The sequence below is a fragment of the Cygnus olor genome, chromosome 2, assembly GCF_009769625.2.
Source record: "Cygnus olor isolate bCygOlo1 chromosome 2, bCygOlo1.pri.v2, whole genome shotgun sequence".
Classification (NCBI taxonomy): domain Eukaryota; kingdom Metazoa; phylum Chordata; class Aves; order Anseriformes; family Anatidae; genus Cygnus; species Cygnus olor.
This window is the reverse complement of record NC_049170.1, coordinates 87,298,936-87,314,805: the sequence shown is the minus strand read 5'-3', so window position 1 is coordinate 87,314,805 and position 15,870 is coordinate 87,298,936. Positions and strand designations below refer to the sequence as shown.

Sequence of the window (15,870 nt, the reverse complement as noted above, 5' to 3'; positions counted from 1 at the left end):
CTTTCCGGTGACCTGCAGACCAGAGCGAGGGCGCAGACGTTCTCAGAAGCACAGATATGCTACGTATGTAAGCATGTTAACCATGTCACCTCAGTGACCTGGGTGACAAAGGCAAGGCAATACATGGATGCTGAAGACTCATTCTTTAAAATCATCAACTGCTGACTGCAACAGTGTTATGGCTTCTCTAAGAAAAAATGCAAGACATAAAATTGCAATTTTTTTTTTTTTTTTTTCAGAAATCATGATCAGCTACCCTGTTATAAGCTGATCTTATCAGCATTGAGTCATACCAGCTATAAACTAATCTCCAGGAAACACCTCCCCTCGTGCACCCCCCCGTTACTCTTACTCTGGAAACTCTTTGCGAGCTACACCTCATTTTTGCCTGCGTAAGTGTCACATAAAGACCATGTGAAAGAGTAGGGAAAGCAAAATTCAGCAGCAAGGCATCAGCCAAACAAGCTCAGTAGAGCGAGGTAAGCTCTGAATTGCCACCACGTTATTCCTCAAGCAGATGTTCCTCCAACAAGATATCTGCAACCCCTGATACCACATGCGCAGCATGAGGGAGTCACGAGTGCTTGCGGATCCTCCCCAGAGAATCCCCCTCTCTGCAGGGACCCTCCATGACTGGGGTACTGGTGGTAGCTTCTCCTGTTCCCACAGCAGCTTTACTGCCTCCTGCACTGGATCCAATGCTGCAAGACACAGTGGGAAAATATGGGCAAGGGACATGGGGAGGAAGCACCTTGAGGAGGAAGCAGAGGCAGAAGCTTTTCAAAAGGAGAGAGAATGAAAAGGCTGAGTAGCAGACCACTAGAGGAGAAAATATGCTGTGCCTTTAGGTCTTCCTATGACAAAAACCATGTGCAGAAGCCACAGGGCTGTAACTAACTGCTTTCAAAGCACATATGAAAGTTTTAGGCTTTAGCTGCTGTGTAGAGCAGTTCCTGACAACTAGCAGAGTTAAAAGCACTGCAAGAGCCACAGCAGAACTCACATATTTAAAGAGACAATATTGAAATACTGCATGATGGGCAACAAAGGAAAAAAAAAAAAAAAAGAGTAAATTTGCCATAGGAAGAGACAGCCAGGGGCATGATGGCATAAACTTTGTTATTGCCAGACACCTGAGCAATATGTTACAGGTCAGATCCAAAAATCAGTGCTTAATAAGTTTTCTCAGAATAACTTCTGGAAAGAGGACATTGGTGCACCCCTAAATTGATCTTCTTTTTTTCCCCTTTCCTCAGAATAAATTGTTATGCAATGAATTTAATATAGAATTAATTTTAATACTAAATTTATTAGTATATCTGTGACTCTTCTAAGGACTTGGAGGCGGGCTATGATTCCCCTTTTTCTTGCCTCTTAAAAAATCCCATGAAAACCAAATGCAGAGAAGATCACAGCATCTGGGACTTATCATATATGTGAGCATGAAAGACTTTCAATGAGAGACTGTCTTCTGCTATAAATATCTCTCATAGTGGATTAGTTGATTATATTTTGTATTGTGTGGCTGTGTAATTCCATGCAGTTATACAACTACAGTTATATAGCACATATATAGTACTCATGGGAAAGTGCATTTTTATTTATCTTATTTTGGATAAAATTGATAAATAAATTTATTTTATTTATTTTATTTAATAATTACATTTATTTTGGATAAAATTGATGCTCCAATGCATTTGCTGTCCAAGTTCCTTCCGATTTCAATGGAAAGTGTTTTTTTTTTGTTTGTTTGTTTGTTTTGTTTTGTTTTTCTTTTCTTCCAGTGATGTTCCTCATTTTTAGTTAGCACAAGTCTTTGGGAATGTGCAGTACAGGCAACTTTAATTTAAGTGTTGGGTTCCAGAGAAGGACTTTGGGGGCATGTGGAAAGAAAAGTCAATAGGCAAAGCAGAGCTGCCTTTAGTGTTAAGCCTCACTAAATGTGTGAATTTGGGCAAATATCTGCCTTTTTCCTTAGTTTCCCTATTTGTAAAACTAATGTTGGGCTCTATTGTCAAAAAGTACTGTAAACAGACCAAGCAGTTATTATTGCTATATACTAATTAACCCTTCAGGGAACAGTAAGAAAAAGTCATAAAAAGTGACCTAGCTTCTTATCTCTCAGTTGGTTAGACTTGAGGCATTTTGGCAGGGCAACGTGGAAAAGCTCTGGACTACTCTCGCAAGAGGTGCGCGTGAATCCTGTATTTAGGTGCCAGTGGCATCCAATCCACCCAGCAGCTGCCTAAACCTATGGGTACTCTTGATTCTTCCAGAAAAACCCCAGTCCTCCAGGCATACCATACAACTGCTAGGGTCCTGATTCCTCTGAGCAGCTGAGCACTTCACTCCTGCCAAGTCATGGCAGTATTTATATTACTTCTCAGTCAACAGCTCTTAGCACAGTGAGGCCTAAACAAAAGAAAAAAATGAAGGTAGTAAGATCCTTTTACACATATTAAATAAAATGCTCAGCTAGAATATGGGAAACTCAGGGTTGAGGCCTACTCTGTGAGGTGCAAAGCAAGTACTTTGAATCTGCTACCCAACTCTGCTGAGGAGACAGTTTCCCCATGTGTGAGGCACATACATTGGCCCAGAGGAATGCAATGTATGCAAATTGCTCATTGCTCATGGTTTCCATACCTGCCCTGCCTTGGTTTAATTGAGGAGAAATGTAAGTGATTTTGATGTAAATATCTTTTAGAGACTCTTGGTGAGGGAGCATTGGGCAGCTGCACCATCTGTTCCCATCTTGAGAGATCTGTGAAGGTTGTATCAATACTAGTTCAACCTGTGTCTTTGCACTCCAGATTCCTGGAGTGCTTTTACAGGTAACCCTTTGGCTGAAACAAGCTTATCTCTCTTCAAGGCATTTTTAAGAGCTGGTTAGGGTGACATTCTTGTACATGAAGTGAATAGCAGATCTCATGTAGACACAATGTTGATCTTAAGAAGTGCCCTTACCAGTCCTACAAAGCTCAAAATGTTTAGCCAACATCTCTGTGCAATGCTTCTCTGGCATCCATTCTACTGAATTCTCTACTAAAAGACGAGGAAACCACACAAAGACTCCAAAATTACTGAACAGGTATTTAAGCTGTAAGGACACATGAAATTAGGAAGCAAGGCATAGGTGACGGAGGATTCCCTAGAATTGCTTTCCAATTTGAATGCTGAACTCAGAACTCCCAGGAACACTGTGTTCACACAGCATCAGCCATATGCCATTTCGTATTACTGAAGCTGGAGTCAGTTTGGGCGTGTGGAAGTAACTGGAGGTTTGCACTATGGGTGGCTGGAAGTGCAGCATCACTTGTCCTGGATAGAATCAGAGCACAATGCTGAATATTACATCAACTGGGACTGACTGTCTGGATACTAATGGCTGCTTAATTTGCATTTCCCTGCTTTTTAGTGCATGCACTGTTAGGAAATCTGAACAAAATAACTCATATTTAGCAAGTTACTTTTGATGGAAAAGCATTAACCTCACATAAAAACCTTAACAAATGCATTGGAATAGACATTTACTGAATTCAGTAGATCTCTTCAGGGACATACATTACCTTTTTGCTGCTGTGAAGAAGAAAAAAAGCTGATTGTTGATCTAAACAGTCAGTGTACCTTAAAAAAAAAAAAAAAAAAAAAAAAAGGGCAGCAGGAATAATAACTCAAATCTGCCTCTGACTTCTTTCTTTCCTTTTCTCTAACGGTGCCTCAGGACGACATCCAAGGTTTGATCAAGCTCAAATTAAAGACTTTCCTTACCACCCTGCAAAAACCCAAGCATCCAGAATCAAACAAATATTCTCCAGCATCCCTCTTGTTAATGATTAGTTTTGTTACTGAAAGCTGTCTGTAATTCCCAACATGGGCCAACCAGTGTTGGAGAATGCAGAATCATTTGCCTTCCTAAAAAACTTTTCTGACCTTTCTTTGCTCATGATCACTACCAATAGTAACGTCTAAGTCTTTCCAGAGAAAAAGAGTGACACTTTTTGATTGCCATTGACATACAATTAGTAAATGAGTCAGCACCTTCTTGTAAATCAGTAGTAACTTCAATGTGCTGAGTCACAGTTTCAAAGGTACTCTGAGGTTCTCTTATCTGCACAGGCAACACATTTTCTGTTTGCTTCAGCAGTGAGGCTATTACTCTGAGGCTTTAAAAAAAAAGGTTTTGTGGTCTCATGTCTTATTCTGAGACCAGCATTTAACTGTTTCAGTTCGTTGCATCTACACATGAGAGTTTAAACTTATTTTTCCAAATGATGGTTAAATCTTCCCAAGGAAAACATAGAGTCCACCCAAGCTGCTACCTCCACGTTGTCACATGCCTGGTTAATATGTGCAGGCAGGGTAAGGTCACACAAAAAAGAAACTCCAAGGGGAGGCGGCACGTGTGGTGGCTGCCTCTGGGTGACCAACATCTGCGGCCCACCAGTGCCAGGTGGTTGTCTGCCTGCTGCCACCAGGCGAGGTTATGGCCTCCTTTTCTCTGCTTTTGGTTCAGGCTCTAATCTGGAACTCTTTTCTCTATGCAGGCATGAACTCTCTAGAAAGGCCTGGAGGAACTCAATATAATTGCGATTCCTACATCACGTCAAGTTTAGCTGATAGTCACCAAGTGGTCTACACACTGCCTAAGGTCCTATAAGAGCACAGCTCTAGAATCTTCCTGTCCTTGAGAAGGGTGAGAAGAACAAAAGACCAATTATAAAATCTCTACAGATGAGGAAGATGGTGAATGTAGGTACTGGAAAAGTGATATTAATGTGCAGCAAAGTGTTAATCTTACATTGGCTAAACTTAGAATCATAGGCTCCTAGAAACATGCAATACCCCGAGTTGGAAGGGACCCACAAGGATCATCCAGTCCAACTCCTGGCTCCACACAGGACCACACCAAAATTAAACCAAACATCTGAGAGCATTGTCCAAACACTTCCTGAACTCCATCAGGTTTGGTGCCGTGACCACTGCCTGTCCCAGTGCCCGACCACCCCCTGGGTGCAGAACCTTTCCCTAACACCCAGCCTGACCCTCCCCTGTCCCAGCTCCATGCCGTTCCCTCGGGTCCTGTCGCTGTCCCCAGAGAGCAGACCTCAGCGCCTGCCCCTCCGCTCCCCTCGTGAGGGAGCTGCAGGCCGCTGTGAGGCCTCCCCTCAGTCTCCCCTTCTCTGGGCTGAAGAGAGTATTTTCTATATATTTTCTTGCATTTTACAATCTTTCTGAATAGCTCTGCAGAGGAATCAAAAGGAATAATTGCACAGGCTGTTTTTTTCTTTTCTCCCTATAAACTATCCTGTTCCAGAGGAAAACAAGTCCACTTTTTTCCACCCCACGGTGGGACTTCATTATATCATAACTTGTCCTTTCCGAGCCAAACCCCCTCTGTGTTGAAACCACTGGCAGAACTGACTTCGCTGGGAGCAAGAGGTTCTTAAATCCACACTGCCAAATACGTCCAGAGTTCGGGCTGTGAAGTGATTCTCAACATTAGGGCCCATTTCCAAACTCGTGAAATCAATCCCATGTAATTTTCCCACCATCCTTGTGTGTGGAAAGAACAAACATGTATTTCCCTGTAGAGATAAAAGTATATAATCACCCTATCTTCTTTTCAGGTATAATAAAGTTTGTACTTTAGCATTCATTCTGTAATCCAATGCTTTGGTATTAATCATCGTTTTGCCTGTTTTTACTCAGGGATTACTTCGGTAAAACCTTTCCTTCATGTCCTCAAAGGAAACTAGAACAAACGATCGCCAAATGCCACATTTCCCATTGGGAAACAGCATTTTCAGCCATCTGAACACTTGGTGTACCACTGAACAGCAAAGCTGTACTACAGATAGTATTTATAGTACATTTTATGAGGCCAAAAGTTGTCAGTTAAACCACCAGAAACTAATAAATGGGCCTAGTGTCATTTGAGTTGTCAACAGGATATAAGCTGATGTAAGGGGAACACCTACATTCTGTAGACTTCTTTTGTATGAATAAATGTATGGTTGGTAGTCAAGTTTGACTTTGTAGGAATGTTTTGAGTAAGGAATATAGTAATTTCCTCCATTGCAACAGTAATGATCACTAAAAGCCATTTGTTATATAGCTATGTCTAATTCTTGAATATGATGATGCTCAGCACAGTAACCTCTGTTTTACGGTAAGTGTTCTCACATGTAGCAGTTTTGTTGAGAGAGCTAAGAACAGGAAAATCACAATATTGAACTTTGTGTGCTGCTAAGGCTGGATGTTAAAACACATGGAAGAGGGAAATATGACTCTTTCATAAACAGAAAAAGCTTTTGAATTAGATCACCTTTTCAACGCATTAAAGTCAACAAATGTATTGTTGTACACAAACTGAAATGCTGTGAAACTTTTATAGTAGTTACTGTAGTGTACTACTACTCTAGTAGTAGTATTTATGGTGGTTATAACAAGTGTATATACAATATTTACGTTCAACAAAGCCTTCTTTAAATACTGGATACTGGATGAAATGTAAATCTAACCAAAGACAAAAGTTTGATTGCAGGGTTTGAATCTGCTAGATTAAGATCAAGTACACTGAGTACCAAGATGAATCTTTTTCTTTGTTCAGTTCTACTTCTGCTTATCACTAATACTTATCTACATGATGTAAAATAATAACAATAATAATAATCAAACTTGATTACATACCTCCAGGGTAAAATGCAGTTTTATTGGTTTGTGGAAGGGAAAAAAAACACGCTCAAATTTTCACTGACAGAACAGCCTGCCACTCATATATTAAAATTTTGAAAGTTTAACACTAACATTTATGTGTACCTCGTCACTTCCTGGAGTTATTAGATAAAGTGTCAATGGTACCCTGAAAGTGTAAATGACTATCTGCTCGAAGAGCATTTGCTTTTTAACAAAGGCAGGGATTTCCCTGAAAAGAAAGGCCAAAGAGCTTTCCTGTACACAAACTTATCAAGAAGTAATCTGTGCTGCATTCTTCGTGGTTTGGAATAGGAAGTATATGTGAAAAATATGGTGGGAAAGATTTTTCTAGAAATATATCAGGCTGTCTGAAAGAAGGAAGTAGTGAGAATCTCAGTAAGTAGCAGGATTTTGAAAGATTTCTGCTATCAAAATGTAGACAGGGTTCAGATAAATGTCCTAGGAACCTCTTAACTATGCCTTTCCTCATTAATTCTCTCCTTTTCAATATATATAGAGACAAAACACTACACTACTCACTATCAACTCCAAACTTGTGTCTAGTTATCTTAAAAAGAGAGGCAGTTTGAGGTAATTAGTATTTAAAAACTAGAAATAGGACTAGGAAAATTCATCACCAAGAGCTTCTATTCATGTGCTTTACCCAGAACAAGCGTTACGACAAAAAGAAGTCAGATCTCAGAGATAAAACAAATATATAATAAGCACACCTCATTCTGATACAGCAGTACGTTTCCAACTCAGCTGACATTCTGTAATACGGGCTCTGGACTTGGGTCTGATCATGCTAGACTATGCCTAGGAGGAATGACTGACAGTAAGCCAGATCTGCTGTTATACGGGGGCTCATCAGCCCTTCTAACAACTCACAGGGTATGTTAGCATTTGCAGGTGGAGACACAGCCCTCTAGCACGGGCTGAGCCAACCAAAGCACCTTCAGCTCAGCAGTGCAGCAACAATGGCAGGACTCCAGCACAGGCTTCCTTTGGCTGCCTCTGGCACTCAAGGCAGAGCTGTACAGCCCATGTCAAATGAAGCTCATGCTGACTTGGTTTTGTTGGTACTGGGTGACTGAATCAAGGGACAACTAGGGCTGTAGTCATGCACAGCGCATCCCAAGTGCCGTGCACAGGGTCCATTCAGCTTGCACCAGGCTTGACTCACTCTACTAGTAGGAAGAAACCTACTCTACACAGTACTTCCCAGCCTGCCTTCCCTGGCTGATCCACTGCAACCTAAGTCTCCTTTGATGTAAAGATTTTGGGCTTTCTTTGGCACTCTGGTGCAGAGGGATGCAAACCAGCTTGATCACATGGGATGCAAGAATGGATCATACGGGAAGGCAAAGTGCATATCAAAACAGCTTCATGGGAAGCCCCAGCTGTTTAGGTCAGTAGTGAAGCTGGGTGGCCCTGGGTATTTGTGCTTTGCATAAATATGTAATTTTTTCGTAGTCAAATTAAGAGAAATGAGTTACTGCTAAATATATCTTTTTTTTTCTCTCTTGTTCTTTTATATTACTTTGATTCTCTTTGCTCTAGAATGAAACACAGATGCCCTTATGTCAGTAATCTTGAAACTAGATGTATTCATTACTAGACACAAATGACTGATCTTTAAAATTTCATGCTACTCCTTATTGTGTACCCAGCTGAAATGAGTCACTATCTAGGACATTTATCCAACATCTGTAGTCTAGTTTCGGTTTGCAAGCCCCCAGGAAGGAATTAGGATCTCTGCAAAAAACATCCAATACCAGGAAGTACTTCTATCACCAGATGGAGAATTAGGACACCACGCAGATGAACTGACAGAATTACAGAACAATGGTGCTGCAATGCTCATATTTCAGTGTAGCAGAGTTTACTGTTCTGACTTAACCACCCAAAATCACTACACCATTCATGCAGAGAAATAAGGTGCTTTTGCACAGGACTCCACAGAAAGCAGCAGCTGTCTAGAACATGTAAAAACTGCCAATGAGGGGAGTTCAGCTACAACCTCAAGGTAGGAGAGCGTAAGGCATTTTACCTACAAGGAGAAAACACTCTCCTGGCCAACCCCCTTCCCTGCCCTCCAGAGCGCACCCCCTAGCTCCAAATCAGGGGTCTTAGTGAAGCTTCTCTGCAGAATTTGAGCAACCTTCTTGCTAACTAAATACTTACAGGACTCTGCCAGAACATAAAACTTTTCTTCTACCTGTGAGGACTTGATTCCACTTGCCAGGTTAAAGTCCCTTAATGATCAGTCTCTTATTTGCATCAAAAGCTGTCTTAATCACATGCTTCATTTTCAATGGGCTAGGGAAATACTGGTGGACTAAAGAGAGATATGTCAATGGCTACTCAATATACATTCATTGACATGATCTTTCTCGTCAAGCTCTAAGCTATCTACTTGAGTTCACACGAGAAACCTTTCTGAGTGCTTTTAGATATCTGTAAACAGAAGACGATGTTTCACTTTAGCATCTTTACTTGCAGGGCATTTCTTTGAAAATAAAAGACATCTAAGATCACTAGGACATCAAATTTCAGTATGACAATTCACTCACATATTCATATTCACTTTCTTCCTCTTCCGAAGAGAAGTAGTAGGATAAATAGAAAGCAAGGAGATTTTAGCACATTTTTTATCTTTTCCCTTGAATTTATTTAGCTATGAAGGCATACTAACTTCAAAAAATAACTGAGTTTTCCATGGAAGAACTATTCCAAGCAGTTCTCTATCTGTTACCTAACATCTAACTATCAATCACTTGTTTGATTTTTTTTCCCTTCCCAGTATCAAACGACTGCACTTATTTGCACGGCTTGCAACAGAATGACTGCTCCAGTGATTTCACTGCTTGAATTCAGTAACTTTAGTGAGAAACTAATTGGGCAGTCTTCCTTATCAATTGGTGTCATAGCATGATATTATACCTTTGGCTCCAATTTCAGTGCAGACTTGCGTGCTAGCGAATGGGCCTGTTCCAAGCCCAATAAAAGCAGCAACAGCCTTTCTATTGGTTGGCCACATCACAATTAGATCAAGTCCTAACTTAAATAAACCAGAATATATAACCAGACATCAGAATGCTAAATAAGGACAGGCATCTCTCTCTTCAGGAACTTTTTTTCAGCCTGATCTTGATCATGTCTTTGGATGAGGAAGAGGTAAGGCTTTAGGCCACAACAATGTAAGCCTACATTACATCAAAGTATTAGTCATACACTTTATCTGAGCAATTCTTTTTCCAGCTCCTACCTACAGAGCTTAAAAATAGCAAGGCGGTAATCAAATAACCCACTGCTTGTATCGTCTGCTGGAGTTCAAAACACTATGCATACAGTTTACTATAGGTGTTCATACCAAAAAGGATGGTGGCTACTGGGACGGAAGCAGTCTTCTTCAGTTTTAGTTCCTAGATATTCCTTTCCTCCACTTCTTGAGACTAATATCCAAAGACAAAAAGAAACCAAACTCTCAGACCAGTTTCTGTGCCTAGCTGCATTACATTTCAGATGGCTTAGTGATTTTTTTTTTTCTCCCCTCCATTTTTTTGGTAGTTGTCTCTAGATAACATATGTGGGATTTTCAGGTGGTTAGTATTTACCCAGCTCTGCACTCATTGATTATCAACGTATTCAGTAGTAGCAAAGTTTCTACGTACATTTTCTTTTTTTTTTTTTCCCTGCAATTCCAAGACCATCTACTGACAAAACCATGGAATTTTTGTCTTTGACCTTAGTAGAATAAAACTTATACCCCCTTACACCCATCTTCTCCTACCCATTTATACACCCAGGCACTTGCTCCTCTTTGAGAAAGGTACGTTTGCGCTCTGTCCCTTAACTCACAAGCACCTCTACATCCCCTTCCTTTACCGTTCCACTGCTGTCACCAGCCCTTTTATCCTCATCTCCACTTCTTCCTCCAGTCATTATACTTTCCAACCGCATCTGCATCTTTCTCAAAGTTGTCAAGGTCCCCAGTTTTGGTTACAATCTCTCCCACAATGTCAGCATGCTCATTTCCTGTCCTGCCCCAAACCTTGATCTTCCCTTACTGCTTCTTCCTGGAGTAGGGAATTTGCAGACAATTAATTACAAATTGGGGAGGAAGGCCATGTCAAATGTTGGACATAGCCGAATTCTCCCCCTCTGGGGGTTTTCCTGGAGCAACTGTGGGGCATGAGAAGGCTTGTCAGCCTGGCTGTGCTGATAATGTCATGGAGGAAAGCAGCAATGGTTCCCAGTGAGTAACATTATCACAATTAACAGAAACATGTAATGTGGTGAAGCTTAGCATACGTATAACTATTTGTGGAGCTAGGGCCAGTGACTGCAATTGTTTTGGAAAAGGACCACTGTGCTTATCCTGTGTTATCCTGTGCTTCTCCAGCACCATCACTGCTGAAATACTGACAGCAGAAGGCTCTGGGAAGAAATGCGGATTTCCCAGTTGAATTTCTGGGAGGAATTTAAAAAAAAAAAAAAAAAAAAAATCTCATCCTCTATCATTCTAGCCAGCCTCAGCTATAATAAAACAATTATTAAACTAAAAACTGCAAATTCATTTACTTAATGACATGAAAAACAGAATCGAAATACGAATTTAACTTAGAGAAAGCCTTAAGGATAAACCTGTTATAGGCTAATTTTTTTTTTCCAGGACTAACTTAATATTAACTTTTAAGCAAGATTTTTACAGGCTGATACTTAAAACAATATAGAACACATACATTCAGAGAGCATGAAGATCTGTGCCATCTGCAGTGTTTACCTGGTGGAAGAAGCCCTCCACCCTCTCTCTGCTTGCACCTGAGCCAGACCTGCAGGGCCTTACTTGCTGCACCCATACCATGCCCTGCTTTGCCCAGCTGGGGAGGAGGAGGCCCCAGGCCAAGTCCCAGCCCCCTGATCCCTCGACACAGACCTGGCAGCTGGGCACAGACCTAGGCCAGGGCTGCCTCTCCCTGTGTTGTGACCTCGACCTGACTTGGTGACAAGGCGACATGCAGGAACGAGGGGACCCCCAAGGCGGTTCTCAATTTTTGTCTTCTTTCCAAAGTCTCAAAGGTGGAATTTGGCTGAAGTAAATAAAAATGATGGTCATCCTCTATCATTCATAGGTCAAAAAAGAAAGAAAGCTGCAGAGAAGAAAACCTTCCCTTCCCTGTCTCTTTCCTTTGCCTAAAACTGAGGTGTTTAGGAGGCCCCAGGTAAAGATCCTCTGGGCCATTAAGACCCATTAGTGCTCTCAGCGCGCAGACACCATTTTACAGAGACTGCCCCAAGGGGTGAATGTAAGCAAGGGGTTTGCAAGCGCAGCCAAATGCACCCCCCCCTCCCCCCCATGGCAGGAGTGGTTGTGTGGTGTCTCTGGTTGAAATGCCACTGACACAGCAGTGCCCTCGGCCCTGACACCTCCGTGGGGCTGGGTGAGGTGTATGGCTGCAGCCTGGTGGAACAGCTGGAGGAAGGTTTGCTAATGCCCCAGAGGGAGGCAGCTCATCCTACAGCCAGCACGTTTGCTGCCTTGTTCAAAACCAAGATCACAAGCTGTTTGCCCTTTCCCCTGAAGCACGAGACAACTCTCTTACAGTTTCCAAATCTGCCTTTCAAACCCATGGTCCACCTGAAACAGAGTTTTCTGTGGATGTCCCCTGGCTGCTGGTGGTGTGCAGTGATACCATCTCCATCACATGGCTCTAAGTAGACAGCATCCTGGACTATGGTCCTTCAGCTGCTCACAGTCAAAATATGTCTAGCTCTCTCTGGGGAAGGATGACCTTCACATCACTTTCTCCAGGGGTGTGACAACAGTTTTTGTTCACAACCAGTTAAACCCAGGAGAAGCCTTAGGCTAATCTCTTATTTTCATTTACTGTTTCCCCCTATTTTTTTGTGGTGTTCTGATGGCATAGTGGCAAAAAGGTTGCTGTTTTTTACTTTATTTGATTGTTTCACGCATGATAACCTGAACACCAGTATCTCAAAGGCCTCAGGCAGTGAGACGAGACTCAGACTGTCCCAGGACAATGTCATCTCCTGTCCTGGTTCTCCCAGGACCTGTGCCCTGTGCAGGGGATGTGGGCTTTCCTTCTCTTACTGAAAAAAAGGAACATCGAACTACTTGCACCTTCAGGAAGAGAGAATTGAAGAAGAAAAGAAAAGGAAAGGAAGAAAGAAAGAGAGAGAAAGAAAAGAAAAACAAAAGAAAAGAAAGAAATGAAAGAAATGAAAGAAAAGAAAGAAAGAGAAGAAAGAAGGCAAGGGCACTCACCAGGTTAAAAAATGACCTGTGATTACTATTCAGTCAAAGTTAGGGTTTTTGTTAGCTGCTAAAAGGGTATGGCATACTCCGTTACATATTCTCATTAATAAATCCGTCTATTACTTCAGTGGTATCCCCCTACATGTCTCTGTTAATGTTGCGTAATAATTTCCATCCTAACCCACTCTTCTCAGTCAGTCACCCACCTAAACCACTCTCTTAAACTTTTACCATTCAGGTTAAAAATTTCCACACCTGGCCTCTATATGAAGGTTCAACTTTTTGGAAATGTGTGGTAAAACTGTCTTCTGAGTATAAGGGGAAAGGAAAACACATTTCTCTGTGTTAAAAAAAAAAAAAAAAACAAAACTCACTTTTTTTTTCACAGCTATGGGGTTGGTGTAAGATAAAAAAAATCATCATAAAAGGAGGTCTCATAAAAGAGCAGAATATTTCCTATGTTCCAAGGTTACTGGTTTAGATTTGACAGTAACATACCTCTGAGCAGGCTTTAGTAAACAACTGAAACGAGTGTCTGTAGTTATATACTTTTATGTATTTATTGTATTAAGTATCGATATTTTATATTGTATATATGATATATATGCTTATACATATATAGTTAAAATGAGTGTTAGTATGTATAATTATGCACCGTGTTCCATACAGATACTTTATACACAATTTTATTAAGTGCCTAGGATGACTTACAGGTTTGAGAGAGGGCAATGCCCAGCAAAGGCACAGCTAGGATGTCATGGGCTAGGCAAATTTATGTCCAGACTGTCTAAGGTGGAACATGATTCAGAAAGTACGGTTATGACTACTGATTTAGAGCCCATTGAATTTTATAATTTTCTTCCTACTTATTTTGAAAGTTTTAGAACTGGGATTTTTAAAAAAAGCTGTAAACACCTGTGGTAGAGAAGCCTTGGTGTACTTGCACAGATCATAAATGTTCCTCCCCCAGTCACTAAACTCCTTCAGCTGCTAAGGCCCCCTTCTGAAGTACAGACAAGCCAAACTCAGTGTTAGACAAATAGTTATTAGGTAGGATCTCTCCTGAGAGCAAGGGATTTTTGTGCAAGGTACTGGACTTTTGGCAAGCTTCGGGAAGTGAAGCCCCATTCAGCCTGGCCTTGAACACCTCCAGGGATGGGGCATCCACAGCTTCTCTGTGCAACCTGTGCCAGTGCCTCACCACTGTCATCATGAAAATTTCTTCCTTATATCCAATCTAAATCTACCCTCTTTCAGCTTACAACATTTGCCCCTTGTCCTATCACCACAAGCCCTGGTAAAAAAGTCTTTCTGTCTTTCTTATAAGTCATCTTTACATTTAAAGGCTGCAATAAGGTCTCCCCAGAGCCTTCTCTTCTCCACACTGAATATCTCCAACTCTCTCAACCTTTTTTTCACAAGACAGGTGCTCCAGCCCTCTGATCATTTTTGTGGCCCTCCTCTGGATCTGCTCAAAGAGGTTAATGGAGGTCAATGTCCTTCTTGTGCTGGGGACTCCAGAACTGAGGAGAAAATACTTTCCAGTGTAAATGGACCTACTTACTTTGAAAGGAAAGAACCTAAGGAAAGCATTGCAGCAGGCGGTGTCTGTTATAGCCATGCACCCTTCCTCTTTCCTTCTCTTTCTTGGTTCATTGTCCCCTTATGGTAAGCTGTGACCTGTGAGGGATGTTGACTCAAGTGATGTGCAGTCCCTTCAGACCATGTAAGAGCACAGCTTCACACACTCTGTGCTTCCGCTGTTATTTACTGGACCTTTTCTACATTCTGGGGCATTCTTATAATGCAGTTCTAAAAAACAACTACTTCGAAGCGAGCACTGATGTCATTGCTGACATTATGATATGGCATGGCTTTACCCTTTTTTTAGAAATAATACTGAGTCATATAATTCCCTCCTCCTATTTACAGTTTCTTACCTTCTCTTCTGCAGATATGAAAAGTGCACCTTTGACAAAGCTGTTTTAAGAAAGGACAGAAGCTATTTTAGAGTTGATTATCCAGGGCACCAACGGCTGGCCTTACTCTATCCCTACTGAAGTAAATTTTTTTATATATCTATATATTATTTTTATTTATTTAAATAATAAAGAATAAGAGAAAACACTACCTGATCAGAAGTCCTTTGTGGGCCACCTAGAAAAACTTAGTAGTCAGACTAGTTGTGATCAGGAGTCCATGGGCTTTGTCCAGTTGGAGACTAAAGCAAAGACTCCGATGCTGACAGTGCTGCTCTTGGTGTGTCAGTCAAGATTCTGACCAGCATAAAATCTAAAATACCATGTGTTGAGGGCCTCCTATCCTTTGAGAGGGCACTTGAATCCAGAAAGGAAAATATGCCACATAAAAATGTTTTAAATCGGTATTAGCTCTGTTTGTGCAACAATTATGAGGATTTGGTAGCCACAGATGGTATTTAAATTCTAGTAACAGATCTTGCAACTTGCAGGTACTTGTCAAACACCTGACGGTTTTTTATTTTGTGTTCTCTGTACAAGCTGATAACAAATGGAAAAAAGGAAAAAAAAATGTATTAAAATGTTTAGCAAAACTTCAGAGAAGAAGAAAAAGGAGCAGGCTTGCAAAATTCAATTGCTTTAATTTTCTGGCTGAAGTATCAAAGAGCAAGTTCAGCGATCAAGGCAAAGCTGCTAGACTTCATAGAAGAAGGCTTTTCAGGACTTTAAAATTTTGTTTTTCAAAAGACTCAATCTTTTGGGCCTTCTTTGTTGTGCTCTATGCTACCTGCTTTCAAGACATATATTCTGTAGGTTAGAAGGAAGGTTTTCTCATGGAGAGTAAACAGTTTTATAGAGATTAAATGAATTAATCTAACGCTAAATCCCCTGGATTTCTCTGGAAGTAAT

The 15,870-nt window shown here is 41.1% G+C and overlaps 1 long non-coding RNA gene across 1 annotated transcript; it reads right to left on the bottom strand.

Moving 5' to 3' along the window:
- Positions 1–454: 454 nt before the first annotated feature.
- LOC121065150 lies at positions 455–14,462 on the bottom strand. Its single transcript, XR_005816925.1, has 3 exons — positions 14,382–14,462; positions 2,546–2,551; positions 455–465 (listed from the first exon to the last, which is right to left on the bottom strand). It is a non-coding gene; the product is annotated as an uncharacterized LOC121065150 (long non-coding RNA).
- Between the last annotated feature and the right edge of the window lie 1,408 nt (positions 14,463–15,870).